Here is a 24,983-nt window from a genome sequence, read left to right on the forward strand (position 1 = left end):
TGGGATTTCAGGAGCTGGCTGATGAACTCGGCATACCGCTGGCTCAGGAGAAGACGGAAGGTCCAACGGAGGTGCTCACCTATCTTGGGATTACCATTGATTCCAGAGAAGGGTGCTCACGGCTGCCGGTGGACAAACTCGGGGCCCTGTCAGGTCAATTACGCGCACTCTTGGCCCGCAATAAGTGTACCCTATGGGAGATGCAGCAGCTTCTCGGCCACCTAAATTTTGCCTGCAAGGCTGTAAAACCTGGGAGAGCCTTTTGCAGGCGCCTGGCTCAGGCAACGGCCGGGATTCAAGCCCCCCCACATCACATTCGCCTCACAAAGCAGATAAAAGCCAACATGGCTATCTGGCTATCATTTTTGTCATCATTTAATGGTGTGGCGATCTGGCAGTCCCCGCTGCTCCTAGGTGATGATCTGCAGGTGCAATCTGATGCGGATGGGAGTTTAGGTTTCGGCGTGTTTTTCAATAACAGATGGTGCGCTCAACATTGGCCTGCCAGTTGGAAAACCGGGGGCCTCCTTAGGGATCTTACGTTCCTTGAGCTCTTTCCAATTTTGGCCGTGGTGGTTATATGGAGCAAGGAGTTCAAGAACCATAGGTTACCTTTTGGTGTGATAACCAGGCGGTTGTCAGGGTTGTCAATCGGCAGTCTTCTCGCTCCGAGCGGGTACTGCGTTTGGTGCGCCGCCTAGTGTTGACCTGCTTAAAGTTTAACATTTCTTTTTCCGCCAAGCATGTTCCAGGGGTGGACAACGATATAGCGGATGCTCTATCCCGACTACAAATGCAGCGCTTCAAAATTGAGAGAATAGAGTATTCCATAGAGTAATAACATTCCATAGTATTCCATAGAGTAATAACAGAGTATTCCATAGAGTAATAACTGAGAATAGAGTATTCCATAATACCATGTAATATACGATGTAGTAGTATTCACTACTACATTGATTACATTCTTTGGATGCAATGAATGACATAAAGCGATTTCTTAGCCGAGTATTTAAGGTGTCTGTAGCATGCATGCTATACATGTAATATACATGCTATACATGTAATCATGTCTGTAGCATGCATGCTATATGGATATAGCAGGTATGTATCCTATTCGTTGTATCGATGTAATCAGTGACATACTGTAATTCCTTAGCCAACGAGTACTTAAGGTTCTCATACCCAGTAGAAGGTAGAATTTCGTAATACTATGTAATGCTAGCAGAGAATTTGGAAATACCACTAGTTGCTTTTGCTATATAACCGTATTTCCTATTCGGTGTATGGATGTAATCAATGACATAAAGTGATTTCTTAGCCGAGTACTTCACGTGACTTTGGCATGCATGCTATATGAATATATTGGTTGCATGGATGTAATCAATGCCATGCAGCAATGTCTTAGCCAACACGTATTTATCTCATAGGCAGTAGAAGATAGAATTTCGTAATACTGTGTAATGCTAGCAGAGATTTTGGAACTACCACTAGTTGCTTTTGCTATATAACCGTATTTCCTATTCATTGTAGTCAATGACATATAGTGATTCCTTAGCCGAGTACTTCACGTGACTTTAGCATGCATGCTATATGAATACATTCGTTGTATGGATGTAATCAATGCCATACAGCAATTTCTTAGCCAACACGTATTTAAGATTATCTCATAGGCAGTTGAAGATAGAATTTCATAATACTATGTAATGCTAGCAGAGATTTTGGAACTACCACTAGTTGCTTTTGCTATATAACCGTATTTCCTATTCGTTGTAATCAATGACATATAGTGATTCCTTAGCCGAGTACTTCACGTGACTTTAGCATGCATGCTATATGAATATATTCGTTGCATGGATGTAATCGATGCCATGCAGCAATTTCTTAGCCAACACGTAATTAAGATTATCTAATAAGCAGTTGAAGATAGAATTTCATAACACTGCATAGGAACAATAGTCAATCTAGTAGTAAAGGTAAATGGTAAAGGTATCCCCTGTGCAAGCACCGAGTCATGTCTGATCCTTGGGGTGACGCCGTCTAGCGTTTTCATGGCAGACTCAATACAGGGTGGTTTGCCAGTGCCTTCCCCAGTCATGACCGTTTACCCACCAGCAAGCTGGTTACACATTTTACCGACCTTGGAAGGATGGAAGGCTGAGTCAACCTTGAGCCGACTGCTGGGATTGAACTCCCAGCCTTATGGGCAAAGCTTTCAGACAGCTGCCTTTCCACTCTGCGCCACAAGAGGCTCAATCTAGTAGTAGCACTAGTAGCACTAGTTGATTTAGCATTAGTTGATTTAATTCAACCAATCTAGTAGTAGCACTAGTTGATTTAATACATCTGAAAAACTATTTCAAGATCATACTCAGTAGGATAGACTTTCATAATACTTTGTAATAAGAACAGAGAATAGGGTATTCCATAATACAATGTAATATACGATGTAGCAGTATTCAGTACTACATTGATTACATTCTTTGGATGCAACGAATACATTCTTTGGATGCAATGAATGACATAAAGCGATTTCTTAGCCGAGTATTTAAGGTGTCTGTAGCATGCATGCTATACATGTAATATACATGCTATACATGTAATCATGTCTGTAGCATGCATGCTATATGGATATAGCAGGTATGTATCCTATTCGTTGTATCGATGTAATCAGTGACATACTGTAATTCCTTAGCCAACGAGTACTTAAGGTTATCATACCAAGTAGAAGATAGAATTTCGTAATGCTATGTAATACTAGCAGAGAATTTGGAAATACCACTAGTTGCTTTTGCTATATAACCGTATTTCCTATTCGTTGTATGGATGTAATCAATGACATACAGTGATTTCTTAGCCGAGTTCTTCACGTGACTTTGGCATGCATGCTATATGAATATATTCGTTGCATGGATGTAATCAATGCCATGCAGCAATGTCTTAGCGAACACGTATTTATCTCATAGGCAGTAGAAGATAGAATTTCATAACACTGCATAGTAATGATAGTAGTAGCACTAGTTGATTTAATACATCTGAAAAACTATTTCAAGATCATATCCAGTAGGATAGACTTTCATTGATAAAACGAATAGGTTATATACCTGCTATATCCATATAGCATGCATGCTACAGACATGATTACATGTATAGCATGTATATTACATGTATAGCATGCATGCTACAGACACCTTAAATACTCTGCTAAGAAATCGCTTTATGTCATTCATTGCATCCAAAGAATGTATTCATTGCATCCAAAGAATGTAATCAATGTAGTAGTGAATACTACTACATCGTATATTACATTGTATTATGGAATACTCTATTCTCTGTCATTATTACAAAGAATAGAGTATTCCATAATACAATGTAATATACGATGTAGTAGTATTCACTACTATATTGATTACATTCTTTGGATGCAATGAATACATTCTTTGGATGCAATGAATGACATAAAGCGATTTCTTAGCAGAGTATTTAAGGTGTCTGTAGCATGCATGCTATACATGTAATATACATGCTATACATGTAATCATGTCTGTAGCATGCATGCTATATGGATATAGCAGGTATATAACCTATTCGTTTTATCAATGTAATCAGTGACATAATATAATTCCTTAGCCAACGAGTACTTAAGGTTATCATACCAAGTAGAAGATAGAATTTCGTAATACTATGTAATACTAGCTGAGAATTTGGAAATACCACTAGTTGCTTTTGCTATATAACCGTGTTTCCTATTCGTTGCATGGATGTAATCAATGAAATACAGTGATTTCTTAGCCGAGTACTTCACGTGACTTTAGCATGCATGCTATATGAATACATTCGTTGTATGGATGTAATCAATGCCATACAGCAATTTCTTAGCCAACACGTATTTAAGATTATCTCATAGGCAGTTGAAGATAGAATCTCATAACACTGCATAGTAATGATAGTAGTAGCACTAGTTGATTTAATACATCTGAAAAACTATTTCAAGATCATACCCAGTAGGATAGACTTTCATAATACTTTGTAATAATAACAGAGATTAGAGTATTCCATAATACCATGTAATATACGATGTGGTAGTATTCACTACTACATTGAATCCCGGCCGTTGCCTGAGCCAGGCGCCTGCAAAAGGCTCTCCCAGGTTTTACAGCCTTGCAGGCAAAATTTAGGTGGCCGAGAAGCTGCTGCATCTCCCATAGGGTACACTTATTGCGGGCCAAGAGTGCGCGTAATTGACCTGACAGGGCCCCGAGTTTGTCCACCGGCAGCCGTGAGCACCCTTCTCTGGAATCAATGGTAATCCCAAGATAGGTGAGCACCTCCGTTGGACCTTCCGTCTTCTCCTGAGCCAGCGGTATGCCGAGTTCATCAGCCAGCTCCTGAAATCCCAATAAGCGCTGGGCGCACTCCCCCGTCCTGGCTGAGCCGACCAAGAGGTAGTCGTCCAAAGAGTGCGTGATATATGGCGACCCATCCCTCTCTTTTAAAGACCCATTTGACGAAGGAGCTGAATGTCTCAAAGGCCGCACATGCCACGGCACAGCCCATAGGCATGGACCTGTCCACGTACCACATGCCCCCAAATTTAAAACCCAGCAATGAGAAATCCCCGGGGTGCACCGGTAAGAGGCGGAAGGCTGACCTGATGTCACATTTTGCCATGAGGGCCCGCGGACCACAAGCCCTTACCAAGGCTACCGCATGATCGAAAGAGGCATATTTGACTGTACAGAGGGCTGGATCGATGGAGTCGTTGACCGATGAGCCTTTGGGGTATGATAGGTGGTGTATGAGGCGAAACTCACCTGGCGTTCTCTTCGGCACCACCCCCGGAGGCGATACCCGGAGATTCTCCAAGGGAGGGGCTGCATACGGCCCCACCACCCTGCCCGCATCCAGCTCCTTTCGCAGCTTTGCCTCCACGATCTCCGGCATTAGCCGAGCGGATTTTAAATTAGCGCAAGACGTGGCCACCCGATCCCCCGTGAATGGAATGCGGAACCCATGAGTGAATCCCTCCCTAAGGTTAGTGGCCGCGGCCTGATCCCGATAAGATGCAAGCAAAGGAAGAAGAGTTGATAGCCTGATGGGAGATGGAGCCTTAACGTGCAACCGAGCAGGGCTAGGAGGCATTAGCCTGCCCCTCCCCGCTGCCTCCCGCGAGTCCTCCTGAGGTGCCGGACCCACCCCCCTTTTTGGGAGTGGGCCGGCCCCTCCGAAAGGGCCGCTTGCTACACTCTATCTTGGGATGTGAACCCCCACACCCCTCGCATGCATGCGAGTGCTTACATTTCTTCCTCTCGCACCCATTCTGGTTGTATTCCCAGCAAACGCCCGTCAGGTCTTTCCTGTATGAAGGGCGATTCCCCTCCGCCCCACCGGCTGACTTCTGCCGAGGACCAAATGCCCGGACCCAAAGGTCGGCCTATCCCATCTGGCCTCGGGGTTGCTGGATACCCGTCGCCGAAACGCTTCATCATATCCCAATGCTGCTGGCTCTCCTCCTAGCATCCTCGCATCCAACACATTGGACAAATGCCCAGCCAAGTGCGGGGCCCTCTCGGGGAAAGCTGACGTGACCAGCCGGAGGTATCCAGCGAATCCCCTTGTCCAGGCAAGCAAAGAACGTTCGCCGTCATATGCAACCGGCGCCTCGTGGGGGCCCTTCACACTTGTACGTGCAGACCGCTCAAGGGGCCTAATGAACTTAAATAAATCCACATAGCAGCCGCTTAATGCCTCACCCCTTAGCTTGGTAGATAAATGGGTGCCAGGAGGAACATCACGATCCTTATACCCCAGTGGAGGGTCCTGCGTGCACCCCGAGCCCTGGATCTTGGCCCTGCCGGCCCGGGCCTCTTGGCGGCATTGTAACAGCCAAGATGGGACCCCCGGGACACATTCCCCCCGCAGCCAGTACTCAGGATCCCAATGCCCAACCCCATCCTCCTCGTCGGAGGTGGAAGACTCACCGCCCATTTTTTCGGCTGGCTGCTACTCGGCCCGGATTCCCCCCTCCTCTTCGGATAGCTGCTCGCCAGGGTCAGACTGTTGGGAGGGGCTGTTCACCGATGTAAGCTCCTCTGTGCGAAGAGAGGATGGACGGGGGGCCCGGGAGGTCCCCGCAGCGAGCGGGGTGGGCGGCTCCGCCCCTTGGCTGCGGACGATCCTGACGCCTTCCCACGTCCCGACGATTGAGCAGCTGACGGCCGAGCAGCCGGTGCCCTTGTGGTGCCGGTGCCCCCAGCCGCTTGCCCTGCCAACCCCCCTGGGATCCCCCAGGAAGGAAATCCATAAGGAGAGAAAGGGGCCCATCCCCCCCCGAAACCCAGGGGGCCCCTGGTGGGGCTGGCGGATAAGCGCCGTGAGTACCCCCGGGCATGGCGGGTCCCCATGGTGGAGGACCCCAACCGAAAGCCGGCATGAGCCCTTGCGGGCAGCCCACGGACCCGCCCGCTGTTGCAGCGGAATGTGGACCTATTCCTGACCCCCCTACTGCGGGATCTTCCAATCTAGATACCCTCACTCTCCCCCGTTTTTTCACCGGGGAGGCCCCCGAGGGCAGTGGCCCGGGACCCCCAGGCACTGAGAGGGGAGCCTGGCCGTTGGAAAAAACTGAAGCCTCGGGGCCGCTCCCCTCGGAGAAGGAACTGCTGCATCCGTGCGAGGGGTCCCGCGGCGGAGCAGGTTAATGCGTGCGCAGGTAAACGCGTGCGCCCTCCTGCGGCTGTGGCTGAACGAGCCGCGCGAGTCCCGGACCGACGCGACCCCCGGCTTGCAGCCGAGCGCTCCCCCCCGGTCAAGGCCCGCCGCCCCGCCCCGCGCCGAAGAGCTGCCCATGTCCCGCCGGCCGCTCCCCCGGAGGGGGAAGCAGGGGCGGTCTGCGGGCGCGCTCGCGAGCTAGTGCTCCTGGAAGTGGTATTTGGAGCCGCTGGCGCCATGCCGTATGCTGCCGAAAACCGGGAGAAGCCGGGTAGAAGGAATCACGCCTTGCCGCCCCGATGAGAACAATGAACACCCGGAACTGGAACCCCGACAGGAAAACCCCCCCCGCTAGGCTCTCTCTCTCTCTCTCTTTTTTTTACATACCCGTCGGTGAATGCGCAGCCGCGAGTCGAGAAGAACTCTTGCTCAGGTAACGAACGCCTTTGGGGTCGAGGTGAAGAAGAGAGGAAAGGAAGAGAGGGGTGGCCGTGGAGCAATGTGCCTGGCCAGGCCGCTAGCGCCTTATAAGCCAGACGCTGCCCCATCCCCGCCTCCTCCGCCTCAGGTGAGCGGCGTGCCTCCTGAAGGGGGAGTGGCCCCTACCTGGGAACGGCACGCCGCGGCGAGTTCTTTGTCCTCGCGGGGCCTCCGCTTCCGCAATGGCCGCCGCGCGTTTATGGCGGCAGCGGCTCTAGTTTTTCAGATGTATTAAATCAACTAGTGCTACTACTATCATTACTATGCAGTGTGATGCAATTCTATCTTCAACTGCCTATGATTTAATCTTAAATACGTGTTGGCTAAGAAATTGCTGTATGGCATTGATTACATCCATACAACGAATGTATTCATATAGCATGCATGCTAAAGTCACGTGAAGTACTCGGCTAAGGAATCACTATATGTCATTGATTACAACGAATAGGAAATACGGTTATATAGCAAAAGCAACTAGTGGTAGTTCCAAAATCTCTGCTAGCATTACATAGTATTACGAAATTCTGTCTTCTACTGCCTATGAGATAAATACGTGTTGGCTAAGATATTGCTGCATGGCATTGATTACATCCATGCAACCAATATATTCATATAGCATGCATGGTAAAGTCACGTGAAGTACTCGGCTAAGAAATCACTGTATGTCATTGATTACATCCATACAACGAATAGGAAATACGGTTATATAGCAAAAACAACTAGTGGTAGTTCCAAATTCTCTGCTAGCATTACATAGTATTACGAAATTCTATCTTCTACTGGGTATGATAACCTTAAGTACTCGTTGGCTAAGGAATTACATTATGTCACTGATTACGTCGATACAACGAATAGGACATATACCTGCTATATCCATATAGCATGCATGCTACAGACATGATTACATGTATAGCATGTATATTACATGTATAGCATGCATGCTACAGACACCTTAAATACTCGGCTAAGAAATCGCTTTATGTCATTCATTGCATCCAAAGAATGTAATCAATGTAATAGTGAATACTACTACATCGTATATTACCTTGTATTATGGAATACTCTATTCTCTGTTCTTATTACAAAGTATTATGAAAGTCTATCCTACTGGGTATGATCTTGAAATAGTTTTTCAGATGTTTTAAATCAACTAGTGCTACTACTATCATTAGTATGCAGTGTTATGAAATTCTATCTTCAACTGCCTATGAGATAATCTTAAATACGTGTTGGCTAAGAAATTGCTGTATGGCATTGATTACATCCATACAACGAATGTATTCATGTAGCATGCATTCTAAAGTCACGTGAAGTACTCGGCTAAGGAATCACTATATGTCATTGATTACAACGAATAGGAAATACGGTTATATAGCAAAAGCAACTAGTGATAGTTCCAAAATCTCTGCTAGCATTACATAGTATTACGAATTTCTATCTTCTTCTGCCTATGATATAAATACGTGTTGGCTAAGACATTGTTGCATGGCATTGATTACATCCATGCAACCAATATATTCATATAGCATGCATGCTAAAGTCACGTGAAGTACTCCGCTAAGAAATCGCTTTATGTCATTCATTGCATCCAAAGAATGTATTCATTGCATCCAAAGAATGTAATCAGTGTAGTAGTTAATACTACTACATCGTATATTACATTGTATTATGGAATACTCTATTCTCTGTTATTATTACAAAGTATTATGAAAGTCTATCCTACTGGGTATGATCTTGAAATTGTGGAGGCAGGCGGGCATACCCGCAGTCCAAATGAACACGCATACGAGTTTCTTGGCAAAAGCGGGTCACAGTTTATTAAAATACAAACAAAAACATCCCCTGAGCGTGGGCACACCCTAAGGTGGAGGGGTGGATCCATGACCTCCCCTTCTTCGCTGCTGCCATCATGCAGCCCCCTGGAAGAGAGGGGGAGTTAATCTCCAGCGGGCCCGCCCGCGGGGCTGGCCGACCTTTCGGCCGGACCCCTAACAATCAGGCCCGCTATCCCCCTTGGGAAGGCAAGACTGGCCGGGCCCCACGGGCGTCAACCTCATTGGAGCCCGCCCCCAGCCGCCCTGCCATGGAAAGCGGCCAGCCCCTCTAGTGAAGCCGGCCCGCCAGCCACGGACACCTCCTTAGGGGAGGCTCCCGCAAGTGGGCACCCCCTGGCTCACGGGCGCAGGTTGTGCCTCCCCTGGATCCGCCCCTTAACAAACCGCCAACTGCTCGTTATACTGCAGAGTGACCCAGAACCGCTAAATAGGGTGGGAGGGAAGGAAGAGAGGGGTGGCCGTGGAGCGGGCAGCAATGTGCTTGGCCAGGCCGCTAGCGCCTTATAAGCCAGCCGCTGCCCCGTCCTTGCCCACTCCGCCTCAGGTGAGTGGCGTGCCTCCTGAAAGGGGAGTGGCCCCTACCTGGGAACGGCACATTGCGGCGAGTTCTTTGTCCTCACGGGGCCTCCGCTTCCGCAATGGCCGCCGCGCGTTTATGGCGGAAGCGGTTCTTGCGGAGGCAGGCGGGCATACCCGCAGTCCAAATGAACACGCATACGAGTTTCTTGGCAAAAGTGGGTCACAGTGTATTAAAATACAAACAAAAACATCCCATGAGCGTGGGCACACCCTAAGGTGGAGGGGTGGATCCATGACCTCCCCTTCTTCGCTGCTGCCATCATGCAGCCCCCTGGAAGAGAGGGGGAGGTAATCTCCAGCGGGCCCGCCCCCGGGGCCGGCCGACCTGTCGGCCGGACCCCTAACCATCAGGCCCGCTATCCCCCTTGGGAAGGCAAGACTGGCCGGGTCCCACGGGCGTCAACCTCATTGGAGCCCGCCCCCAGCCGCCCTGCCATGGAAAGCGGCCGGCCCCTCTAGTGAAGCCGGCCCGCCAGCCACGGCCGCCTCCTTAGGGGAGGCTCCCGCAAGTGGGCACCCCCTGGCTCACGGGCGCAGGTTGTGCCCCCCTGGATCCGCCCCTTAACAAACCGCCACAGAGCGGGAGCTAGTGCCACGGCTCCCGCTCCCGCCAACGCTCATGGCGAGATGAGCCCTTCCAAAGCTGCCCGAAGATCTGCTAGCCAAAGATCCTGACCCCACTCCGAGAGGTGTACGCCATCCTGCCGAAAGAGGGGGGCCAAGCCAAACATTATATCGGGGTGCGGTATGACCGCGCAGCGCCGAGTCTCGCAGGATCTCCTGACAGTGCGGCAAATCTTGCGCCGTGCCATGTCCACCTTGCGTGGGTCTCGAGCCCCTTTCCATGAGCGCCGCACCAGGAGCTCGCACCACCGCACCAGTGTCCCGGGGCAGAGTTGCTGGATGATAAGCAAGTCCCTCATGATGGAAACGGCCAGGTCCAACGCCGGTATAGCAGGTAAGTCATTTCCCCCCAGCTGAATAACGATCACGTCCAGTGGAGGGCAGTCCCCCAGCAGCCGTCGGATGAGCGGAAGAAGATCGTGCCACTGCATGCCGCGGGATCCATGCCATGTAATGTCAAAAGACCGTTCGAGGCCCAAATGGGCGCCCCATCCAGACTGTCTTGCATACTCCCCGCCCCAGTAAACGATGCTGTGGCCCACGATCCAAGCTCGACGTTTCCTGAAGCCAGAACCTGTGAGCGGAATTAAAGTAGTGAAAGGTCAGGCCGAATATATGTCTTGAAGGCGGATGACCGCCAACGCCCCAGTGCTTTGATGCCCTCAGTGCTCATGCCGTCATGAGCGGCTTGGCTGGCCGCCCCGATCCGGAAGGAGTGGGAGCTGAACCCGTCAGTAGGTATACCCGAGCCCCTCAGGCAGGCATGTAGGACCGCCGAGAATTGAAAACGCGATAGCGACGTGCCGTCCCTATGCATGAAGGGACCTTTGGGCGTAAGGCCAAAAATTTCGAAACCCCTTTTACTGGGCAAAGGGGGTCTCGCCCCCGCGCTGGAAGGACAACCAGAGCCCCTGCCCCCTGCTGGTCCGTCTTAGACCGCCGCAAGCGGATATGCAGATGCCCATCCCTAATTTGTACGTCTTACCTGCCGATGGCACTATTCGAGACACCCGTGCGAGATGCCGCGGCCACCTCGCTGATGCGGAAGGCCCCAAAATATGCAACCAAGAATGCCGCGCGGAAAAGTAAAGCTTCATAGGGGAAAAAACACTCTGTGTGCAATTGCGCAATCAATTTTTCCAACAATGCCCCAGTGATTGGCGGACGAGCGTCCTGGGCCCTTGGCGCTATTCTGCGCCAACCCTCCAATGCTTTGCGGATCACGAAGGATGACCTGGGATCCCACCATCCCTGCAACCTGCAAAAGAACGCAAGACCAGACAATTGAACATTCAGAGTCCTGGCGGAACGCCCATTGTCCCGCAGATATGCCAAATAGCGTAATATGGACTCCTCGGACGGCGGGAATGGCGTGGTTCCCAGTTGATCCCGTAAGCATGCCTGATAACCCGAAATTGCCGCAGCGTTAGACCGGCGCGTAGATGGCGCCAGTGATGCCCGTAGCCCGTCCTGAACTACTCGACACCAAGATTCCAGAGGTCCCCGGGGAAGTCTTCTGGGGTCGGGTCCGCTTCCGGAGCAAGAATTTTGAAGCGCTGCATGTGTAGTCGGGATAGAGCATCCGCTATATCGTTGTCCACCCCTGGAACATGCTTGGCGGAAAAAGAAATGTTAAACTTTAAGCAGGTCAACACTAGGCGGCGCACCAAACACATTACCCGCTCGGAGCGAGAAGACTGCCGATTGACAACCCTGACAACCGCCTGGTTATCACACCAAAAGGTAACCTATGGTTCTTGAACTCCTTGCCCCATATAACCACCGCGGCCAAAATTGGAAAGAGCTCAAGGAACGTAAGATCCCTAAGGAGGCCCCCTGGATACCCGTCGCCGAAACGCTTCATCATATCCCAATGCTGCTGGCTCTCCTCCTAGCATCCTCGCATCCAACACATTGGACAAATGCCCAGCCAAGTGCGGGGCCCTCTCGGGGAAAGCTGACGTGACCAGCCGGAGGTATCCAGCGAATCCCCTTGTCCAGGCAAGCAAAGAACGTTCGCCGTCATATGCAACCGGCGCCTCGTGGGGGCCCTTCACACTTGTACGTGCAGACCGCTCAAGGGGCCTAATGAACTTAAATAAATCCACATAGCAGCCGCTTAATGCCTCACCCCTTAGCTTGGTAGATAAATGGGTGCCAGGAGGAACATCACGATCCTTATACCCCAGTGGAGGGTCCTGCGTGCACCCCGAGCCCTGGATCTTGGCCCTGCCGGCCCGGGCCTCTTGCCGGCATTGCAACAGCCATGATGGGAACCCCGGGACACATTCCCCCCACAGCCAGTACTCAGGATCCCAATGCCCAACCCCATCCTCCTCGTCGGAGGTGGAAGACCCACCGCCCCTTTTTTCGGCTGGCTGCTCCTCGGCCTGGATTCCCCCCTCCTCTTCGGATAGCTGCTCGCCAGGGTCAGACTGTTGGGAGGGGCTGTCCAACGATGTAAGCTCCTCTGTGCGAAGAGAGGATGGACGGGGGGCCCGGGAGGTCCCCGCAGCGAGCAGGGGTGGGCAGCTACGCCCCTTGGCTGCGGACGATGCTGACGCCTTCCCACGGCCCGACGATTGAGCAGCTGAGGGCCGAGCGGCCGGTGACCTTGTGGCGGCCGGCCGGGGGGCTGAACGACCGGTTGCCCTGCCCCCACCAACCTCCGCGGACGAGCCCTGTAAAACCCCCCCAGCCACTTGCCCTGCCAACCCCCCTGGGATCCCCCAGGAAGGAAATCCATAAGGAGAGAAAGGGGCCCATCCCCCCCCCGAAACACCAGGGGGCCCCTGGTGGGGCTGGCGGATTAGCGCCGTGAGTACCCCGGACATGGCGGGTCCCCATGGCGGAGGACCCCAACCGAAAGCCGGCATGAGCCCTTGCGGGCAGCCCACGGACCCGCCTGCTGTTGCAGCGGAATGCGGACCTATTCCTGACCCCCCTACTGCGGGATCTTCCGGGCTAGATACCCTCACTATCCCCCGTTTTTTCACCGGGGAGGCCCCCGAGGGCAGTGGCCCGGGACCCCCAGGCACTGAGAGGGGAGCCTGGCCGGTGGAAAAAACTGAAGCCTCGTGGCCGCTCCCCTCGGAGAAGGAACTGCTGCATCCGGGTGAGGGGTCCCGCGGCGGAGCAGGTAAACGCGTGCGCCCACGGCGTACTGACAAATTCCCGCCCCCTGCTCCTCCTGCGGCTGTGGCTGAAAGAGCCGCGCAAGTCCCGGACCGACGCGACCCCCGGCTTGCAGCCGAGCGCTCCCCCCCGGCCAAGGCCCGCCACCCCACCCTGCGCCAAAGAGCTGCCCGTGTCCCGCCGTCCGCTCCCCTGGAGGGGGAAGCAGGGGCGGTCTGCGGGCGCGCTCGCGAGCTAGTGCTCCTGGAAGTGGTTTTTGGAGCCGCTGGCGCCATGCCGTATGCTGCCGAAAACCGGGAGAAACCGGGTAGAAGTAATCACGCCTTGCCGCCCCGATGAGAACAATGAACACCCGGAACTGGAACCCCGAAGGGAAACCGCCCCCGCTAGGCTCTCTCTCTCTCTCTCTCTCTTTTTTTTTTGAAATACCCGTCGGTGAATGCGCAGCCGAGAGTCGAGAAGAACTCTTGCTCAGGTAACGAACGTTGTTGGGGTCGAGGCGAAGAAGACAGGAAAGGAAGAGAGGGGTGGCCGTGGAGCGGGCAGCAATGTGCCTGGCCAGGCCGCTAGCGCCTTATAAGCCAGCCGCTGCTCCGTCCCCGCCCCCTCCGCCTCAGGTGAGCGGCGTGCCTCCTGAAGGGGGAGTGGCCCCTACCTGGGAACGGCATGCCGCGGCGAGTTCTTTGTCCTCGCGGGGCCTCCGCTTCCGCAATGGCCGCCGCGGGTTTATGGCGGCAGCGGCTCTAGTTTTTCAGATGTATTAAATCAATTAGTGCTACTACTATCATTACTATGCAGTGTTATGCAATTCTATCTTCAACTGCTTATGATTTAATCTTGAATACGTGTTGGCTAAGAAATTGCTGTATGGCATTGATTATATCCATACAACGAATGTATTCATATAGCATGCATGCTAAAGTCACATGAAGTACTCGGCTAAGGAATAAATATGTCATTGATTACAACGAATAGGAAATACGGTTATATAGCAAAAGCAACTAGTGGTAGTTCCAAAATCTCTGCTAGCATTACATAGTATTACGAAATTCTATCTTCTACTGCCTATGAGATAAATACGTTTTGGCTAAGACATTGCTGCATGGCATTGATTACATCCATGCAACGAATATATTCATATAGCATGCATGCTAAAGTCACGTGAAGTACTCGGCTAAGAAATCACTGTATGTCATTGATTACATCCATACAACGAATAGGAAATACGGTTATATAGCAAAAGCAACTAGTGGTAGTTCCAAATTCTCTGCTAGCATTACATAGTATTACGAAATTCTATCTTCTATGATAATCTTAAATACTCGTTGATATGATAACCTTAAGTACTCGTTGGCTAAGGAATTACATTATGTCACTGATTACATCGATACAACGAATAGGATACAAATGCATATATATGCATGCTACAGACATGATTACATGTATAGCATGTATATTACATGTATAGCATGCATGCTACAGACCCCTTAAATACTCGGCTAAGAAATCGCTTTATGTCATTCATTGCATCCAAAGAATCTAATCAATGTAGTAGTGAATACTACTACATCGTATATTACATTGTATTATGGAATACTCTATTCTCTGTTCTTATTACAAAGTATTATGAAAGTCTATCCTACTGGGTATGATCTTGAAATAGTTTTTCAGATGTATTAAATCAACTAGTGCTACTACTATTATTACTATGCAGTGTTATGAAATTCTATCTTCTACTGCCTATGAGATAAATACGTGTTGGCTAAGACATTGCTGCATGGCATTGATTACATCCATACAACGAATGCATTCATATAGCATGCATGTTAAAGTCACGTGAAGTACTCGGCTAAGGAATCACTATATGTCATTGATTACAACGAATAGGAAATACGGTTATATAGCAAAAGCAACTAGTGGTAGTTCCGAAATCTCTTCTAGCATTACATAGTATTACGAAATTCTATCTTCTACTGCCTATGAGATAAATACGTTTTGGCTAAGACATTGCTGCATGGCATTGATTACATCCATGCAACCAATATATTCATATAGCATGCATGCTAAAGTCGCGTGAAGTACTCGGCTAAGAAATCACTGTATGTCATTGATTACATCCATACAACGAATAGGAAATACGGTTATATAGCAAAAGCAACGTGGTATTTCCAAATTCTCTGCTAGTATTACATAGATTACGAAATTCTATCTTCTACTGGGTAAGATAAACTTAAGTACTCGTTGGCTAAGGAATTACATTATGTCACTGATTACATCGATACAACGAATAGGATATATACCTGCTATATCCATATAGCATGCATGCTACAGACATGATTGCATGTATAGTATGTATGTTACATGTATAGCATGCATGCTACAGACACCTTAAATACTCGGCTAAGAAATCGCTTTATGTCATTCATTGCATCCAAAGAATGTATTCGTTGCATCCAAAGAATGTAATCAATGTAGTACTGAATACTGCTACATCGTATATTACATTGTATTATGGAATACTCTATTCTCTGCTATTATTACAAAGTATTATGAAAGTCTATCCTACTGAGTATGATCTTGAAATAGTTTTTCAGATGTATTAAATCAACTAGTGCTACTACTAGATTGGTTGAATTAAATCAACTAATGCTAAATCAACTAGTGCTACTAGTGCTACTACTAGATTGAGCCTCTTGTGGCGCAGAGTGGAAAGGCAGCTGTCTGAAAGCTTTGCCCATAAGGCTGGGAGTTCAATCCCAGCAGCCGGCTCAAGGTTGACTCAGCCTTCCATCCTTCCAAGGTCGGTAAAATGAGTAATCAGCTTGCTGGTGGGTAAACGGTCATGACTGGGGAAGGCACTGGCAAACCACCCCTTATTGAGTCTGCCATGAAAACGCTAGACGGCGTCACCCCAAGGATCAGACATGACTCGGTGCTTGCACAGGGGATACCTTTACCATTTACCTTTACTACTAGATTGACTATTGTTCCTATGCAGTGTTATGAAATTCTATCTTCAACTGCTTATTAGATAATCTTAATTACGTGTTGGCTAAGAAATTGCTGCATGGCATCGATTACATCCATGCAACGAATATATTCATATAGCATATATAGTCACGTGAAGTACTCGGCTAAGAAATCAGTGTATGTCAGTGATTACATCCATACAACGAATGTTGTATTATGAAAGTATTATGAAAGTCTATCCTACTGGGTATGATCTTGAAATAGTTTTTCAGATGTATTAAATCAACCAGTGCTACTAGTATCATTACTATGCAGTGTTATGAAATTCTATCTTCAACTGCCTATGATTTAATCTTAAATACGTGTTGGCTAAGAAATTGCTGTATGGCATTGATTACATCCATACATCCATACAACGAATAGGAAATACGGTTATATAGCAAAAGCAAATAGTGGAATTTCCAAATTCTCTGCTAGCATTACATAGTATTACGAAATTCTATCTTCTACTGGGTATGAGAACCTTAAGTACTCGTTGGCTAAGGAATTACAGTATGTCACTGATTACATCGATATAACGAATAGGATATATACCTGCTATATCCATATATATGCATGCTACAGACATGATTACATGTATAGCATGTATATTACATGTATAGCATGCATGCTACAGACCCCTTAAATACTCGGCTAAGAAATCGCTTTATGTCATTCATTGCATCCAAAGAATGTAATTAATGTAGAAGTGAATACTACTACATCGTATATTACATTGTATTATGGAATACTCTATTCTCTGTTATTATTACAAAGTATTATGAAAGTCTATCCTACTGGGTATGATCTTGAAATAGTTTTTCAGATGTATTAAATCAACTAGTGCTACTACTATCATTACTATGCAGTGTTATGAAATTCTATCTTCAACTGCCTATGAGATAATCTTAAATACATGTTGGCTAAGAAATTGCTGTATGGCATTGATTACATCCATACAACGAATGTATTCATATAGCATGCATGCTAAAGTCACGTGAAGTACTCGGCTAAGAAATCACTGTATGTCATTGATTACATCCATACAACGAATAGGAAATACGGTTATATAGCAAAAGTAACTAGTGGTATTTCCAAATTCTCTGCTAGCATTACATAGTATTACGAAATTCTATCTTCTACTAGGTATGATAACCTTAAGTACTCGTTGATATGATAACCTTAAGTACTCGTTGGCTAAGGAATTACATTATGTCACTGATTACATCGATACAACAAATAGGACATATATGCATATATATGCATGCTACAGACATGATTACATGTATAGCATGTATATTACATGCATAGCATGCATGCTACAGACCCCTTAAATACTCGGCTAAGAAATCGCCTTATGTCATTCATTGCATCCAAAGAATGTATTCATTGCATCCAAAGAATGTAATCAATGTAGTAGTGAATACCACTACATCGTATATTACATTGTATTATGGAATACTCTATTCTATGTTCTTATTACAAAGTATTATGAAAGTCTATCCTACTGGGTATGATCTTGAAATAGTTTTTCAGATGTATTAAATCAACTAGTGCTACTACTATCATTACTATGCAGTGTTATGAAATTCTATCTACTACTGCCTATGAGATAAATACGTGTTGGCTAAGAAATTGCTGTATGGCATTGATTACATCCATGCAACCAATATATTCATATAGCATGCATGCTAAAGTCATGTGAAGTACTCGGCTAAGGAATCACTATATGTCATTGATTACAACGAATAGAAAATACGGTTATATAGCAAAAGCAACTAGTGGTAGTTCCTAAAACTCTGCTAGCATTACATAGTATTACGAAATTCTATCTTCTACGGCCTATGAGATAAATACGTGTTGGCTAAGACATTGCTGCATGGCATTGATTACATCCATGCAACCAATATATTCATATAGCATGCATGCTAAAGTCACGTGAAGTACTCGGCTAAGAAATCACTGTATGTCTGATTACATCCATACGACGAATAGGAAATACATTTATATAGCAAAAGCAACTAGTGGTATTTCCAAATTCTCTGCTAGCATTTCCTAGTCTTACGAAATTCTATCTTCTACGATAACCTTTACTCGTTGATATGATAACCTTAAGTACTCGTTGGCTAAGGAATTACTAAGAAATTGCTGCATGGCATTGATTACATGATACGTGTTGGCTAAGAAATTGCTGCATGGCATTGATTACATCCATGCAATGAATATATTTATATAGCATGCATGCTAAAGTCACGTGAAGTACTCGGCTAAGAAATCAGTGTATGTCAGTGATTACATCCATACAACGAATGTTGTATTATGAAAGTATTATGAAAGTCTATCCTACTGGGTATGATCTTGAAATAGTTTTTCAGATGTATTAAATCAACCAGTGCTACTAGTATCATTACTATGCAGTGTTATGAAATTCTATCTTCAACTGCCTATGATTTAATCTTAAATACGTGTTGGCTAAGAAATTGCTGTATGGCATTGATTATATCCATACAACGAATGTATTCATATAGCATGCATGCTAAAGTCACGTGAAGTACTCGGCTAAGGAATAAATATGTCATTGATTACAACGAATAGGAAATACGGTTATATAGCAAAAGCAACTAGTGGTAGTTCCAAAATCTCTGCTAGCATTACATAGTATTACGAAATTCTATCTTCTACTGCCTATGAGATAAATACGTTTTGGCTAAGACATTGCTGCATGGCATTGATTACATCCATGCAACGAATATATTCATATAGCATGCATGCTAAAGTCACGTGAAGTACTCGGCTAAGAAATCACTGTATGTCATTGATTACATCCATACAACGAATAGGAAATACGGTTATATAGCAAAAGCAACTAGTGGTAGTTCCAAATTCTCTGCTAGCATTACATAGTATTACGAAATTCTATCTTCTATGATAACCTTAAATACTCGTTGATATGATAACCTTAAGTACTCGTTGGCTAAGGAATTACATTATGTCACTGATTACATCTATACAACGAATAGGATACAAATGCATATATATGCATGCTACAGACATGATTACATGTATAGCATGTATATTACATGTATAGCATGCATGCTACAGACCCCTTAAATACTCGGCTAAGAAATCGCTTTATGTCATTCATTGCATCCAAAGAATCTAATCAATGTAGTAGTGAATACTACTACATCGTATATTACATTGTATTATGGAATACTCTATTCTCTGTTCTTATTACAAAGTATTATGAAAGTCTATCCTACTGGGTATGATCTTGAAATAGTTTTTCAGATGTATTAAATCAACTAGTGCTACTACTATTATTACTATGCAGTGTTATGAAATTCTATCTTCTACTGCCTATGAGATAAATACGTGTTGGCTAAGACATTGCTGCATGGCATTGATTACATCCATACAACGAATGCATTCATATAGCATGCATGTTAAAGTCACGTGAAGTACTCGGCTAAGGAATCACTATATGTCATTGATTACAACGAATAGGAAATACGGTTATATAGCAAAAGCAACTAGTGGTAGTTCCGAAATCTCTTCTAGCATTACATAGTATTACGAAATTCTATCTTCTACTGCCTATGAGATAAATACGTTTTGGCTAAGACATTGCTGCATGGCATTGATTACATCCATGCAACCAATATATTCATATAGCATGCATGCTAAAGTCGCGTGAAGTACTCGGCTAAGAAATCACTGTATGTCATTGATTACATCCATACAACGAATAGGAAATACGGTTATATAGCAAAAGCAACTAGTGGTATTTCCAAATTCTCTGCTAGTATTACATAGATTACGAAATTCTATCTTCTACTGGGTATGATAAACTTAAGTACTCGTTGGCTAAGGAATTACATTATGTCACTGATTACATCGATACAACGAATAGGATATATACCTGCTATATCCATATAGCATGCATGCTACAGACATGATTGCATGTATAGTATGTATGTTACATGTATAGCATGCATGCTACAGACACCTTAAATACTCGGCTAAGAAATCGCTTTATGTCATTCATTGCATCCAAAGAATGTATTCGTTGCATCCAAAGAATGTAATCAATGTAGTACTGAATACTGCTACATCGTATATTACATTGTATTATGGAATACTCTATTCTCTGCTATTATTACAAAGTATTATGAAAGTCTATCCTACTGAGTATGATCTTGAAATAGTTTTTCAGATGTATTAAATCAACTAGTGCTACTACTAGATTGGTTGAATTAAATCAACTAATGCTAAATCAACTAGTGCTACTAGTGCTACTACTAGATTGAGCCTCTTGTGGCGCAGAGTGGAAAGGCAGCTGTCTGAAAGCTTTGCCCATAAGGCTGGGAGTTCAATCCCAGCAGCCGGCTCAAGGTTGACTCAGCCTTCCATCCTTCCAAGGTCGGTAAAATGAGTAATCAGCTTGCTGGTGGGTAAACGGTCATGACTGGGGAAGGCACTGGCAAACCACCCCTTATTGAGTCTGCCATGAAAACGCTAGACGGCGTCACCCCAAGGATCAGACATGACTCGGTGCTTGCACAGGGGATACCTTTACCATTTACCTTTACTACTAGATTGACTATTGTTCCTATGCAGTGTTATGAAATTCTATCTTCAACTGCTTATTAGATAATCTTAATTACGTGTTGGCTAAGAAATTGCTGCATGGCATCGATTACATCCATGCAACGAATATATTCATATAGCATATATAGTCACGTGAAGTACTCGGCTAAGAAATCAGTGTATGTCAGTGATTACATCCATACAACGAATGTTGTATTATGAAAGTATTATGAAAGTCTATCCTACTGGGTATGATCTTGAAATAGTTTTTCAGATGTATTAAATCAACCAGTGCTACTAGTATCATTACTATGCAGTGTTATGAAATTCTATCTTCAACTGCCTATGATTTAATCTTAAATACGTGTTGGCTAAGAAATTGCTGTATGGCATTGATTACATCCATACATCCATACAACGAATAGGAAATACGGTTATATAGCAAAAGCAAATAGTGGAATTTCCAAATTCTCTGCTAGCATTACATAGTATTACGAAATTCTATCTTCTACTGGGTATGAGAACCTTAAGTACTCGTTGGCTAAGGAATTACAGTATGTCACTGATTACATCGATATAACGAATAGGATATATACCTGCTATATCCATATATATGCATGCTACAGACATGATTACATGTATAGCATGTATATTACATGTATAGCATGCATGCTACAGACCCCTTAAATACTCGGCTAAGAAATCGCTTTATGTCATTCATTGCATCCAACGAATGTAATTAATGTAGAAGTGAATACTACTACATCGTATATTACATTGTATTATGGAATACTCTATTCTCTGTTATTATTACAAAGTATTATGAAAGTCTATCCTACTGGGTATGATCTTGAAATAGTTTTTCAGATGTATTAAATCAACTAGTGCTACTACTATCATTACTATGCAGTGTTATGAAATTCTATCTTCAACTGCCTATGAGATAATCTTAAATACATGTTGGCTAAGAAATTGCTGTATGGCATTGATTACATCCATACAACGAATGTATTCATATAGCATGCATGCTAAAGTCACGTGAAGTACTCGGCTAAGAAATCACTGTATGTCATTGATTACATCCATACAACGAATAGGAAATACGGTTATATAGCAAAAGTAACTAGTGGTATTTCCAAATTCTCTGCTAGCATTACATAGTATTACGAAATTCTATCTTCTACTAGGTATGATAACCTTAAGTACTCGTTGATATGATAACCTTAAGTACTCGTTGGCTAAGGAATTACATTATGTCACTGATTACATCGATACAACAAATAGGACATATATGCATATATATGCATGCTACAGACATGATTACATGTATAGCATGTATATTACATGCATAGCATGCATGCTACAGACCCCTTAAATACTCGGCTAAGAAATCGCCTTATGTCATTCATTGCATCCAAAGAATGTATTCATTGCATCCAAAGAATGTAATCAATGTAGTAGTGAATACCACTACATCGTATATTACATTGTATTATGGAATACTCTATTCTATGTTCTTATTACAAAGTATTATGAAAGTCTATCCTACTGGGTATGATCTTGAAATAGTTTTTCAGATGTATTAAATCAACTAGTGCTACTACTATCATTACTATGCAGTGTTATGAAATTCTATCTACTACTGCCTATGAGATAAATACGTGTTGGCTAAGAAATTGCTGTATGGCATTGATTACATCCATGCAACCAATATATTCATATAGCATGCATGCTAAAGTCATGTGAAGTACTCGGCTAAGGAATCACTATATGTCATTGATTACAACGAATAGAAAATACGGTTATATAGCAAAAGCAACTAGTGGTAGTTCCTAAAACTCTGCTAGCATTACATAGTATTACGAAATTCTATCTTCTACGGCCTATGAGATAAATACGTGTTGGCTAAGACATTGCTGCATGGCATTGATTACATCCATGCAACCAATATATTCATATAGCATGCATGCTAAAGTCACGTGAAGTACTCGGCTAAGAAATCACTGTATGTCTGATTACATCCATACGACGAATAGGAAATACATTTATATAGCAAAAGCAACTAGTGGTATTTCCAAATTCTCTGCTAGCATTTCCTAGTCTTACGAAATTCTATCTTCTACGATAACCTTTACTCGTTGATATGATAACCTTAAGTACTCGTTGGCTAAGGAATTACATTATGTCACTGATTACATCGATACAACGAATAGGATATATATCCAAATAGCATGCATTCTACAGACATGATTACATGTATAGCATGTATATTACATGTATAGGATGCATGCTATAGGATGCATCCAAAATATCTGATAGCATTACATAGTATTACGAAATTCTATCTTCTACTGCCTATGAGATAAATACGTGTTGGCTAAGAAATTGCTGTATGGCATTGATTACATCCATACAACGAATGTATTCATATAGCATGCATGCTAAAGTCACGTGAAGTACTCGGCTAAGAAATCACTGTATGTCATTGATTACATCCATACAAAGAATAGGAAATACAAAATAGCAGGAAATAGCAAAAGCAACTAGTGGTATTTCCAAATTCTCTGCTAGTATTACATAACATTACGAAATTATATCTTCTACTGGGTATGATAACCTTAAGTACTCGTTGGCTAAGGAATTACATTATGTCACTGATTACATCGATACAACAAATAGGATATATACCTGCTATATCCATATAGCATGCATGCTACAGACATGATTACATGTATAGCATGTATATTACATGTATAGCATGCATGCTACAGACACCTTAAATACTCAGCTAAGAAATCGCCTTATGTCATTCATTGCTTCCAAAGAATGTATTCATTGCATCCAAAGAATGTAATCAATGTAGTAGTGAATACTACCACATCGTATATTACATTGTATTATGGAATACTCTATTCTCTGTTATTATTACAAAGTATTATGAAAGTCTATCCTACTGGGTATGATCTTGAAATAGTTTTTCAGATGTATTAAATCAACTAGTGCTACTACTATCATTACTATGCAGTGTTATGAGATTCTATCTTCAACTGCCTATGAGATAATCTTAAATACGTGTTGGCTAAGAAATTGCTGTATGGCATTGATTACATCCATACAACGAATGTATTCATATAGCATGCATGCTAAAGTCACGTGAAGTACTCGGCTAAGAAATCACTGTATTTCATTGATTACATCCATGCAACGAATAGGAAACACGGTTATATAGCAAAAGCAACTAGTGGTATTTCCAAATTCTCAGCTAGTATTACATAGTATTACGAAATTCTATCTTCTACTTGGTATGATAACCTTAAGTACTCGTTGGCTAAGGAATTATATTATGTCACTGATTACATTGATAAAACGAATAGGTTATATACCTGCTATATCCATATAGCATGCATGCTACAGACATGATTACATGTATAGCATGTATATTACATGTATAGCATGCATGCTACAGACACCTTAAATACTCTGCTAAGAAATCGCTTTATGTCATTCATTGCATCCAAAGAATGTATTCATTGCATCCAAAGAATGTAATCAATGTAGTAGTGAATACTACTACATCGTATATTACATTGTATTATGGAATACTCTATTCTCTGTCATTATTACAAAGTATTATGAAAGTCTATCCTACTGGATATGATCTTGAAATAGTTTTTCAGATGTATTAAATCAACTAGTGCTACTACTATCATTACTATGCAGTGTTATGAAATTCTATCTTCTACTGCCTATGAGATAAATACGTGTTCGCTAAGACATTGCTGCATGGCATTGATTACATCCATGCAACGAATATATTCATATAGCATGCATGCCAAAGTCACGTGAAGAACTCGGCTAAGAAATCACTGTATGTCATTGATTACATCCATACAACGAATAGGAAATACGGTTATATAGCAAAAGCAACTAGTGGTATTTCCAAATTCTCTGCTAGTATTACATAGCATTACGAAATTCTATCTTCTACTTGGTATGATAACCTTAAGTACTCGTTGGCTAAGG

Source organism: Paroedura picta, chromosome 3 (genome assembly GCF_049243985.1).
Source record: "Paroedura picta isolate Pp20150507F chromosome 3, Ppicta_v3.0, whole genome shotgun sequence".
Lineage (NCBI taxonomy): Eukaryota > Metazoa > Chordata > Lepidosauria > Squamata > Gekkonidae > Paroedura > Paroedura picta.